This window comes from Sinocyclocheilus anshuiensis, unplaced genomic scaffold, assembly GCF_001515605.1.
Source record: "Sinocyclocheilus anshuiensis isolate Anshui unplaced genomic scaffold, SAMN03320099.WGS_v1.1 scaffold1897, whole genome shotgun sequence".
Taxonomy (NCBI): domain Eukaryota; kingdom Metazoa; phylum Chordata; class Actinopteri; order Cypriniformes; family Cyprinidae; genus Sinocyclocheilus; species Sinocyclocheilus anshuiensis.
In genome coordinates this window covers 69,055-81,253 of record NW_015536560.1, presented here as the reverse complement: position 1 = coordinate 81,253, position 12,199 = coordinate 69,055, and the positions used below count along the sequence as shown (strand labels likewise).

The 12,199-nt window shown below is 39.2% G+C and overlaps 1 pseudogene; it reads right to left on the bottom strand.

Annotated features, from left to right (window-relative positions):
* LOC107701437 (E3 ubiquitin-protein ligase RNF14-like) overlaps nt 1-11,676 on the bottom strand; it is a 20,208-nt pseudogene extending 8,532 nt beyond the window's left edge.
* Between the last annotated feature and the right edge of the window lie 523 nt (nt 11,677-12,199).

Below are 12,199 nucleotides of genomic sequence, written 5' to 3'. Positions count from 1 at the left end.
ACCTCTGCAGCTGCAGAAGGAAAAAGTTTAATTCAGGCGAACCGAAACAACGCATGTGAATGCCACCTGCAAGCAGCCCAAGCTGAAATCCAAGTCCTTGCTCAGCAACGAGACAACTCCAAACACCAATCGGGTAAAGTCAAATGAGGCCAAGGTGAATTCAATGTCACAAATGAACTGAAATATGCTTGCAGACTACAAGGTGAACAGACAGGGAAAACACGACACAGAATTTCCCCTCACAAGCAGGTCCAGTCCCCCTCAGCCAAGAGTCCGAACCTGCGAGGGGGGGGCGAGAGCCCACTGTTCACACTTCACCGGCCAGCAACCATAGGGAGATGGGGCAGGGACCCTTCCATAGGACCACTGCAGACACACACACCGTGTGGCCCCACAGACCCCAACAAGCTGGCCAGAGACAATACAACTGCCAACCTAAATACTGCAGAGGGCCACAACACTTGCCCATCTGCAAAACATGGACTTTTATGCTGGAACTCTGCCCAATGTGACCACACAAGACAGACTATCTGCTCAGGATCACCTCCGGCCTTGAGGCACACAACATCCTGTACCAGCAGACTGAAACTGTCAAAGCGGATTACAAAAACTACAACAAGCACAAGGCCTCCACCAAAGGTGTTCTTAAGACCCCACTGATTCTGAAGTGCACATCCCAGAATCCAAAGCAAGCAACAGAAGGCAAAGCGGGCACCAGAAGGCACCCAGCATTGCCACAATGCAAGGCCCTTCTACAGAAAGTCACTAGTCAGCGGAGGACAGAGCCGTCACCATGGCAACAGACCCAGGTTCCAGACCAACCACAGGGAGAAGCCATGGAAAAGGCCATCCTCATCCTGCGAACACGACGGTATGTCCAACAGCAGTCCACCACAACATCCTCCTCCACACCCTTCACACAGGTGCCAAACAGATGCTGCACACGGACAGCTGATCACGCCTACTTCTGAGTTACAGGAGCTGCTGACACTAGCAAAAGAGCTCCTTGAACAAAACTCAACTGAGGAGTACTGAGAAGGACAAACTTCTGACTCCTTGCCTGACGCAACACCGCATCAGACCCCTCCAAGGGAGGAGCATCCCTTAAAACTGGTCGACACCCCAGAAGCAGCCAGACAACGTTGGATGGAGCAACGGGCCCACATGCCCAACAGCGAAACCTCTACCAACACAAATCAGGCAAGCTCAAGTTGGTTGATTTCTAGTGACGTTCGAGCAAAACAGAGGGCTAACAACCACCTGCTGCTCTCCTGCCATCATCACTAGGTCAGTCTGAAACTCTCTGCACACTACAAAATCTTCATAACAATTCCCTGCAATCCCTGGAACCACCTGCACTCTCACCAGTGAGAGTCTAACCCGGCTGTTCCACATCACGGGTACCACGGATAGCCTACTGGCTAACAACATCGACAAACAACCATCTTACCCAGACTAACTCACTTCAGGATGACAGGTGACACAGCCTCGACACCTGCTGCACAAGCTCGAGGACCCTCCCCTTGCTACAGCCTACATCACAACAGCACACCACCTGACAGCATCCACCATGGCACCACAACCACTCCTGGAGGCAACAGTTATTTTCTTCTGCTAAGTCTTCTGATAAAACCTTCTGATTGCGGCCCATGTGAAGAGCCTGAGCCGGTGCGGGCGTGCGCCCGGTGGGCTAAACGCATCCCGCCTTCAGTCTGCGGTTCTGTTAGATTCTGAGAAGATGAGGATGTGAGCTAGAACGCTCCTATGGACACCCTAAGTTCGCGCCAGGCTTCGGCTTTGACTTTCCATTCCCCAAGATCCTCTGACTCAAAATGGTTCTTCCTCATCACCTAACTTCAGCTAACCTACTGGAGCCCCAAAGAGCATCAGGACTCTCTTTCAACCAGGCGAGACGTGCAAGTATCAAACTTAGTCTTATTAATTGATACATTAAGTATAATTTGCACCTTTTACAAAGGTGTGTTTGAACTAAGGAACTGATGTTTCCTTCAGGCTGTAGATCTGCTGAATATCAAATGGTTCCATAGCTTCATATTTTTATTTCTCTTCTTTTTACTGCCTAAACTTTAACTCCTTTTCCTATACCAACTGTATGCATGTGTCTGTGTGCATGTGTATGTGTATGTTAGACTAGTTTAAGTGTTTATTTAGTTAATAAAGCCTTACTTGTATCACACTTGACGTTGTTCATTGTTTGCTCATAACTGGAGTCCCTAATCATGCAGATTTTTGCTACATGCTCTGAGTAGTATTGTACAGTAAGAAAGTTATTTTCCTTAACCAGGAAATTAACGTTCTTAGAATTAACAGACAGTTGACACTGAGAGGTCAAATGAATGCTTACAGCGGATCTAAATATTTATAATTAATTATAACTAGTTATGATTAATTATTCATATTTCCCCTTTGAGCTGATTCGCTACAGCTATATTGAAATATATTTAAATGACTATTTATTTTATTATGGTATTCATGATTATATATCATTCAAAAACAGGCTTTTGAGATCATCAACAATATATATACATATTCAGTCAATGCAATGTTAGGCTATATAACAAAGAGAGATAAACTATTGTTTGTCTTTTTAATTGCTTACCCTAATTAATATTTGATGTGACTTCCAAATACATTAAAAAACCAAAAAAAAAAAAGTAGAAAATAAACTCACTGGAGGGTATTACTGGTCAAATTCAGTAGCAATTTATTTGATTATTTAATCTTCATTTACTAGTGAAAATTCTAGTCTGAGTAATGGTGCCAGCTGTCCTTTTGCTCCACCAGGTGGAGATTTCACTAATGAGTTTGTGTGACTGCATGCATACTGTATACTTCAAAGAATGTCATGCACGATCATTTTGTTTTATTTTCGACATTTTGGGTAGTTTTGATGCCATGAGCCAGTTTGGATGATTTTGCAATAATCATAAATATAGACTAATAATTAGTTAATGATCAGTTATAATTACAGACTTGTCACAGCACTTCATGTCAACATATTCTGTTACACCAAATAGCCTACACAAAATAATGATCTTTAAAATAGCATCATATGACCCCTTTAAAAATTGTAATAATGAAATATGTAATAGTTTAATGAAAGTGCACGTTTCCAATGTATGTAGGTAAAATACAAAAGCTCCGACATGGAGTGGATAAATATAGTAGAAAGATAGAAAAAGAGAAAATTACCCATCAAAAAAGTCAAGTCAAAAGCATAAGTAGTTTTATTTTTCCGACTCATTTTTTTTTCGGCTTAGCTTCACCGGAGCAGCACAAAACAAGCAGCCTAAACGATGCCATATGCGCTTAGCAGTCTATAGATGTTGTAGTAGGGGCATTTACATTTTGACAGCCTAAAAACAGACTTCAGTCACATGTATGACTGTAAATAATGAATTAACGAAATGTACCATATTCTAACTGCGTGAGCTTAAACAGATTTGTCATTATTTTTTTACTAAAATAATATCTGGGGGACCCTTCTACGTCTATTTTATTATTATTTTTTTAATCTGTGCTTCTCATCCGTTCTGCGCTGTCTATGGGTAGTGCAGCTTCACCATACAGATTTAACTACGTGCACAGCTAAATAAAACAGGCTGGGTGCTGAAAGAAATTTCTGAAATAAATATTTCTGTGAAACGCGTTAGGTTGCACCCGATCTAGAACCTGCCCCGTACAGCAGCAGAGGACTATTATTTTGCTAAACGAACTGAGGATGACGTCACGGGCTCAGATTTGGTTGACCAATCGGCGGAAAGGGGCGTGTTAGGACCGCCCACAAGGGGAAAACGAATTTGTTGTTGTTGAAAAGTTGTTTATCCGTTTTCTACCCGTGAACCAAAAAAAAACGAAAATCGAGCCCAAATCTTGTTTTTTCATTTTTTTTGAACAAATGAAAAAACGAAAACACGACCGTTTTCTCGTTTCTGCTTATTTCATTTCAGATTAAAAAGCAAACTATCAAAATGTACACGGACCTACTTATCTGTATTAAAGCACACTCTACTGTGATCTTACATTCTTTGCAGAGAGAGAGGCCATGGTATGTTCTCTTGCAGAGAGTGCAGAACACGAATTGGCATGAAGGGCAGATGCCCATGGTGGTGTCCGCTCGATCATCACAGCCATGCAGCAGCTCATGCGTGGACAATAAACAACATCTGCCACTAGGTTCAGACTCCACTGCAGAAGGAGGCGGTCATAGCGAGTAAATTCATCATGGTCCACAAGAAGTTTTACCTATTATAGCAGTATAGTGGTGTTAGTTCTTAAACAGTGTTCAAGCAGCTATTGTGCTGTATGCTTTGAATGAAATCAACTGGGGAAACCCGCCCCCCCCCACACACAACCATAATTGTGGTCAAAGTTTGCTTTAGGTAGTCTCTTGACCCATGCACCAATGTTTGTGCATTGCTGAATCAAACCTTGAAGAAACAGATGAATTTTCAAGAAATTGATGTCTGTGTGTGTCCAAATAGTACTGAACATCAAATTTTTAGATGCATTACATAGGCTTAAAAATCATTCACTGTAACTATTAGAGCAGCTCTTTTTTTGCACGTTGTATTATCACAGGATTGATTATGCAAAACCTAAACATACAAATGAAAAAAGCTAATTTGACCGTAATCAGGCCAGCTCATGATGATTTTCTCTTTCACCATACAAAAGCAGCTAATTTTCTTGTCCTAATTGTATAACACCACAATCATTGCTACAAAGAGAGATCTAACACAAGAGTCAAGGATCAAGAGCCTAACTAAAGCAAACACTGATCTCCATGATGGTGCCATCATTTTAACCGATAAAACATCAACATCTGATCCTCTGTAATTCTTAATAACAGCAGGTGTTCATCACGAATGCACAATCATCATTTAATTAGTCACTTAATTATCTCATTAACTTTAACTCTTTGAGGACTTGGGATATGACTTGAAGACTTGCTTGTGACTTGAAAGTCCTACCTCTGGCTCATACTATGGCACAAACACACAAGATAAAAATACCTGTGCAAGAGTGGCCATGGACATACACTCTGGCTCAGGGCAGGTAAGGCACTGGACTTTACCATCTCTAATTTGGATCTGGAAGTATTCCTTCATGCAGGCCTTGCAGTAGAAATGCTGACACTCTTTGAAGGACAAAAAATTGGAACCCAGATTCTCAGAGAAGCAGATTCCACAGCAAAAAATCTTGCCATCAAAATCCTTCTGCTTTTGAGCTTCATTAAAATCCAGCAGCTGGGTTAGTATATCTGTGTGATGGTAAACTTCTTGAACTGCTCGTTGGTCGAACTCTTGCACTTTACTCTTTTCTATAGCAGTGTCTACTGCTTGGTTCTGACCAGATTCACATTGAGGCTGGCCATCAATGGTTTGGATCTCTAGGGGAGACTGGATGTTCAGAAATGCCAGAGTTTCTTCCTTAAGGAACTGGATCCAGGTAAAAAGAACCACATTGCCCCTGTTCTTTTCCCAAAGTTCATCCAGTCTCTTGCAAAGAGTAGTGATCTTTTTAGACATGAAATAACTTATTAATTAAGCAGTATTGAAACTTCATAATGCCAATAGCATTTTAAAAGATAAAAGACAAAATAATTCTATAAAACAAAAATACTAAATTATTTGTTTTTAATTAATTAAAAGAGCTCAGATCAATGCTAGAAAAAGACAAACCTGGATTCTTGAAAGCCATCTGGAGCTTAGAGTAAAAACTGGAGGCGATGATGAAGGGTAGTCTGTAGGTAGTTCAAAACTCAGAACCAAGGGTGGTAAAAAGGATATACCACACTCTACACATGCCTGCCCTATGTTAATTGAAGACTTTGTTAATTGACCTTTCATTAGCAATTATTAATCCACAGAAGTATGTGATTGTATTAAATAAATAAACTGAATATGTAATTTAAAGTGTAGGGGCACCACACTTTGTTCTGTCTGAATTCTATGGAAGCTTTCTGTTACGGAATAAAAGAATAAAAAATGTAATTGTGATTTTTGTTCTCACAATTCTGTTTTTTAAAATGGTAAAATTCTGGCTTTTTTAAAATTGTAATTCTTATTCTTATTTTGTATTTTCTTAAAATTGTAATTCTAAAAAAACTCAGAATTGTAAGATATAAACTGCAATTTTTTGTTTTTAATTATGTGGTGTAATCAAGCTATCATAATATTCTGCTATGCATACCTCAATTGCAAAAGGCTCTTGGCATGATTTAACAGCTATATTGTTCACAATATACACATTCTGCAAATACACTCATGGAAAATACATTCCTGGGCTGAGAGAATTGTCCACTTTTAAGTTCAAGTACAGTATGAATGCAAAAAAAAAAGAGGTTTTAAAAATAAGAGTGAACTTCCTCAAAGAGTAACATTTGGAGATAACAAAAAAGGAGTATGAGAGCTGCTGATTATATATATGTATGTATGTATGTATGTATATGTGTGTGTGTGTGTGTGTACCCTGCAAACAAGCCTGCAATGGCCCTTTACGGGCCCACTTAGGGCTGCCAGCGCAGGGCCCCTGAGAATTTGCTCATTGCCAAAACATTGGCCCCTTAGCACTGGCCCTGCACAGGTAGCCCTCACTTAGCCTCCGGGAAGCCTTAGCGCTGTTTTATTGAAAATAATAAAGTTTGAAGTCACCGTTATGGAGGTAAGTGCTTGCTTTAGTTGGGTTCCTGACCCTTGACTTTTTAACTTGTTTTCAAATTTTTAATTTTCAGTTTTCAAATTCTCAGGAGTCTTGCGCTGGCTTGTTTGCAGGGTATATATGTATGTACAGTGCTTCATTTTATTCACGTTATGTTGCTGCCTTAAACTGCTCTAAATGTCTTTTTTTCCACATCAATTTACACTCAATACACCGTAATGACAAAGCAAATAACAGGTTTTTAATAGGGTTTAAATATAAACCGATACCACTTTTTCCAGTACTCACCTGATACCGATACTTTTATTTTTGGTACTTGCCGATACCGAGTACCGATACCGATATTTTTATTGCATTTTTTAGATATTGGGTACAGAAACCAAAAGAGTATGTATAATGTTAGTTGGTTAACTTCATTTATCAAATAGATACAGACAAACCAAAATTTATTCAGACACCTTCAACATTTCTCACATTATCACAGTTTATTCGCTATAGTTACACTGTGTCAGAACAAATTAATCTGGATAATGTTAGATCATTTTGATAGAAAGGCATTGATAGAAAGGCATGTAATGGATTACAATCATCCAAAATAATTCAGACAGCTGTTAGTATGACAGTATTTACACAACTATCAATACTTAGTCGGGCAGCTCTTAGCCTTAATGACAGCCTGTAGTCTCCTGGGCATGGTCTCACCCAGCTTCATGAAAACCTCTACTTCAGTTTTTTCCCAGACTCGGTCTGAATAATTTTTGGACCCAAATTTGTCCTCAGAGGACCTCAGATGATGCCAACCCTGAAACAACATACAGAACTACCACATTTTGCTATAAGTTTGATTGCATAATATAATAATTGCTGTTAATAGTGTTCATCGTCTGTTTGATTGTCTTTAATTGATTTTTCCGTACATTTCTGCCATAAGCTACTACTAAATATATTGTAGAAACTATTTATTTTTTAGGAAAAATTCTGCTGCATTGAAGGTTCACAGAAGCATGTAGCCTCCATTATCCATTATGGAAGACATTTGGAACAACCTGGACTCTTCCTAGAGATGATCTTCTGGCCAAACTGAACAATTGATGGAGAAGGGCTTTGGTTAGAGTGGTGACCAAGAACCTGATGGTCACTCTAGTTGAGCTCCATGATCATATGTGGAGATAGCAGAAACCTACAGAAGGACAAACATCGCTGCAACACTCCACCAATTTGTGCTTTATGCTGGTGTGGCCAAACTCAATCCTCTCCTCAGTGAAGACACATGAAAACACACTTGGAATTTGCAAAAAAAAAGCACCTAAAGGACCCTCAGACTCTGAGAAACAAGATTCTCTGGTCTGATGAACCTCAATTCCAAGCATCATGTTTGAAGGAAACCAGCTCTGCTCATCACCTGCAGAGTACCATCCCAAAAGTGAAGTAAGCTGGTAGCAGGCTCATGCTGTGGGGCTGTTTTTCAGTGGGAGGGACTGAGGGACACATCAGAGTAGAAGAGAATCTCAATGCACCAAAATATTGAGATAGCTTTAATGAAAACCCAGTCCAGAGCATTCAGAACCTCAGACTGGGCAGAAGGCTCACCTTCCAACAGGACAATGACCCTAAGCACACAGCAAGAATGGCTTATAGACAACTCTGTGAATGTCCTTGAGTGGCCCAGCCACAGTCTGGGTTTGAACCAAATCAAATATTTCTGGAGAAACCTGAAAATCCGCCCCCATCCAACCTGACAGAGCTTGAGAGGTGAACAGGTGAGGCCAACCTGACAGGGCTTGAGAGGTGAACAGGTGAGGTGAAGAATGGCAGATAATTGCCAAATGCTGATGTGCAAAGCTTGTCGCATCATACCCCAAATTACTTGAGGCTGTAAAGGTGCTTCAGCTAAGTACTGAGTTAAGGGTTTGAATACTTATGAATACTTACTTTTGCATTATTGACACCCTGTTTTCGTATTTAATGCTGTACAGTTGCTTTGACAAAATCTGTATTGTTAAAAGCGCTATATAAATAAAGGTGACTTGACTTATGCAATGTATTTATTTCAGTTTTTTATTTTTTTTTTATAAATTTACAAAGTTGCGACAGTTCTGTTTTTGCTTTGCCGTTATGGTGTATGGAGTTAAATTATTTAAAGCAGTTTAACATAAGGCTGCAATATAAGAAACCGTGAAAAAAATGAAGGGGTTTGAATACTTTCGTAAGGTACTGTATATATAATAATGACGGTATATGTCATTCAACAATATCTGTGCCTTTTGCATCCCTAAGAAATAATTAAACATAGATTTAATATAACAACAAATACATTTGCAATTTAAAAATATAACAATACTATGTATTCATCAATATTACATAAAAAAAGTCAATTAAATTTTATTTTAAATAATTTAAATAGCATTTATGCTGATTTAGGTTTTTGGCCTGTCCCTCACTATGATTTTTCTTTTTCTGCAGGACTTTTAATTTGCAAAATGAAGGCAAAATGATATACAAATCACATTTGCATGTTTTAAATATAGTCTCATTGTTAAGCAATGTTTTTGGCACAAGTGCATTCTTTCTAATGCATTATATTTTTATCGGTGTCCCCTGATTTCATGTCAGCACTGTTACCCTCATCAAAAACCCTTGTAAAATAATGTACTTTCAAGTGACATCATTTCTAGGAGGTTACATCATATCTCAACCAGAATTCTCACACTTAAAACACAAGTATGTACTTCAATATTAGCTAGAAATTAGCTGCTATATATCATGAATAAACAGCGTTCAAAGTCGACACTCAGAGAATGTGTCTCAAATCACACCCTACAACCTCATTCACTATTCCCTACATGAGTTTACTATATAGTTCACCTGACAGAGACAATGAAAACTAGTGAGTGAATTCAGCCAATGATGAACAGCTGCTGTTAATGAGCAGAATCACTGAAAAAAAGAGAAACAAAACAAACACAAGAACTACAGCTGACTTCAGCCACAGCCTTAGATGAAATAAATTGAAGATTTAAACAACTCAACAAACAGCTTTACCAGCATCACTCATTACTAACCAGACTGACTTTATTTCTGCCAGATGTCTACAGAAGATGTTACTGAAAATGAACAGAGGTTTAGATGATGATGTTTTATTGCGTCGTTTGACATTACCATTGTGGAGATGAGTGTTTGCTTTAGTTGTGCTCCTGACCCTTGACTTTAAAACATCAGTTTATGGTTAATTGCTATTACTTTGTTTTTAGCATACGTTAGTTATGGCAAAATTTATGTGGTTGGATAGTAGTTGTTGGTTATTTGTGATAGTCATTGTCATCAGCTAATAGACTAAATTAAAATCTTGCTGGACTTATTCAGAGTCTGAATATATTAGCTATGTTTACAGCATGAGCTTGATCAGTGTTTGAGTGTTTGAAAACTGTTTGTGTATAAAACATTTTGAGTTTCTATGTCATTCACACTCAAAAAGAGACATCAACAATGGTGACAATCAAAAGCTTCATGCTGCAATGCATGCTGGGTACCAGCACAGGACAAAACACATCCATGACTCCCAGCATGCATTGCGACATGAATAAATTATGCTGCTGAATTTTCCACTTATTTTCTTGAATTCTTACTGTTTTTATTTTTGCTTTTGTTTTTGTGTTGAATTGATTTTTAGTAGCTGTTTTGTGATGTTTAGAGCTGATCTGTTAATTTTTGTTGATTGTCACCTTTGTTGTGATTCATATGCTGATTCTTAATGTGTGTGTATAAATTGCAACAAAGCTTTTTTTTTTTTTTTATGAGTCATGTGTTTTAATGGTATTTCATAACTGATTGATTAACTTGTTCTTTTGCTTTAGTATTAATATTCAGTAAGACAAGAGACACTGGATAAAATCAGTGAATCAGGAGTAACACGATGATTGTTCTTGGCAACCTACAAACAACAATACCAGAACTTTTTTTCTTTGGATCTTTTTGCCATAATAAACATTATTCAAAAACACATTTTTACCAGTCAACTAAAAGTAAACTTGAAAAAGTAAAGGTTCAAGAGCCCAACTAAAGTAAACACTGATATCCATCATGGTAGTGCCCAAAAAAACAAAAAACATCTAAACCTCTGCAACTCTCAATAAGCACTTCTGAAGACATCTGACAGAAATAAAATCAGGCTGGTAATAATTGAAGCTGGTGATGCTGTTTTAGGGGTTGTTTAATCAGATCTTGAGCGATTTAATGTTTTTTATTTCAGTTGATTTCATCTAAGGCAGTGGCATGCACAATCATCACTTAATTAATCACAGAATTATCTCATTAACTTCAGCACTGCTTCACTCTGTAGTGTGGACACATTATAAGTGTTCACTTAAAACTGAGGATTTTGTTGTGGGGTTTAAAAAGTTAAAGATGTAAGATGGAAAAAAACAGCATGAAATGCAATTTAATAGTAATAAACTGTAATTAATTTAAGGCAACACACTGTAGAAAAACAGTAACATGCTGGCAACCAGAGCTGCCAGTAGATTAACGTTAATTCAAGGAAAAAACAGCAATATACTGTAAAATATAACAGTCAGATTTACCAAACAAAACAAGTTCCCTTTCGATACTACACTCATACTGCGTCTTGTCTTAAGACGCTATGGCAAAAAGCCTTTTTTCTCCTGAACTGAAGCCTTTTTTCAATCACGCAGTGAAACTGCACGGCCATTGGTTCGTGCAGTGTATTAAAAATGAACCAATGGCTCGGCAATGAAGCCCGCCAAAGCCCGCCAGAATGGGCGGGGCATCTGGCTATATAAGCGGGCGCTCGCCACAGGACTCTCAGATTTCTTCTCCTTCAGCGACAACTCTACGCTGATCTACGAAGCCGCTCGCCGTTGACACGCCTTCGCAGCTGGAATCGGGACCTCTCAGCATGGCTGACCTGCTTCTCAGCCGCTTCAACGACGCAGCAGTTCCGGTCCTTTTTCCCCATTCCGGTCCTTTCCCCATCCGGCGATATTAAAAGAGCTTATTAAAAGAGCTTGGCGTTGTTGCAAATGCCACGCCGTTACTGCGGTTCGTGCAGGTCTCCCCTGCACGTTTTTGTGGTTCTGTGATTAATTATGTGATGATTGTGCATTAGTGATGAACAGCTGCTGTTAACAAGCAGAATCACTGAATGACAGAGAAACACAAGAACTACTTCTGACTTCAGCCACAGCCTTAGATGAAATCAACTGAAATAAAAAACATTAAATCTCTCCAGATCTGATTAAACAACCCCTAAAACAGCATCACCAGCTTCAATTATTACATGACAGCCACAAGGAGTGCATTTCCTGCTTGGAGAAATCCCATGCGGAAGCTGCGCTCACGGGAACTGATTGTTCTCACTCCGAGAACTTCAGTCTCGCCTCTCTCCGCTCACGGATCGCTTTCTCCCAGGTACCTGTGAGGAAAGAACAGCGGGGCAGAGGACTCGAGCGACGGGCTGTGAGCGAGCTCACGTCCGCATGCCTCGCCCCAGAGAGAG